Source organism: Buceros rhinoceros, unplaced genomic scaffold (genome assembly GCF_000710305.1).
Source record: "Buceros rhinoceros silvestris isolate BGI_N320 unplaced genomic scaffold, ASM71030v1 scaffold3104, whole genome shotgun sequence".
Classification (NCBI taxonomy): domain Eukaryota; kingdom Metazoa; phylum Chordata; class Aves; order Bucerotiformes; family Bucerotidae; genus Buceros; species Buceros rhinoceros.
In genome coordinates this window covers 5,125-5,691 of record NW_010408615.1, presented here as the reverse complement: position 1 = coordinate 5,691, position 567 = coordinate 5,125, and positions in this window count along the sequence as shown.

Below are 567 nucleotides of genomic sequence, written 5' to 3'. Positions count from 1 at the left end.
AGGAGAGAGAGGGAGAGAAAGAGAGCGAGCGAGAACCCCAACCCATCACACTGATACTTTTTAAAACAAGTATTATCCACCTCCTAGCTATCGCATTATGACAGTGATACCAGAAATCAACTGGCAACATTGACATCAAATAAAATTTACTTGGTAAAAATAAAAGTGCCTGCCATTCACTCTGGAGGGTTCTTTGTTCTCCAGCTTTGTTAAAGGGTCGTAATGCCCTGGGATCTTATATTAAAGGGCAAAATCACTCTGGTAATGCAACACAAAATGAAATACTGCCTGAAAAGTCAGCTACAGTGAGAGGAAAAGGAAAGAGAATTTAAGCAAGCACAAGATCTTTTATTTCACCTGCGATCCTCAAGGGTAGAGAGAATTTCTCTAATAAATCATATGCCAAGCAAGAGTAATACAAAATTGCACAATAAAGAAAAACTGATTTCTCTTCTCTCGTCTGTTATGTTAGAAAGGACAGTTTTAATTGTTGTGTGTCACCAGTTTCACATACTTACAGAAGAGGAAATTTTGAACCTTATAGACAAGAAAGAAGACAAAATACTC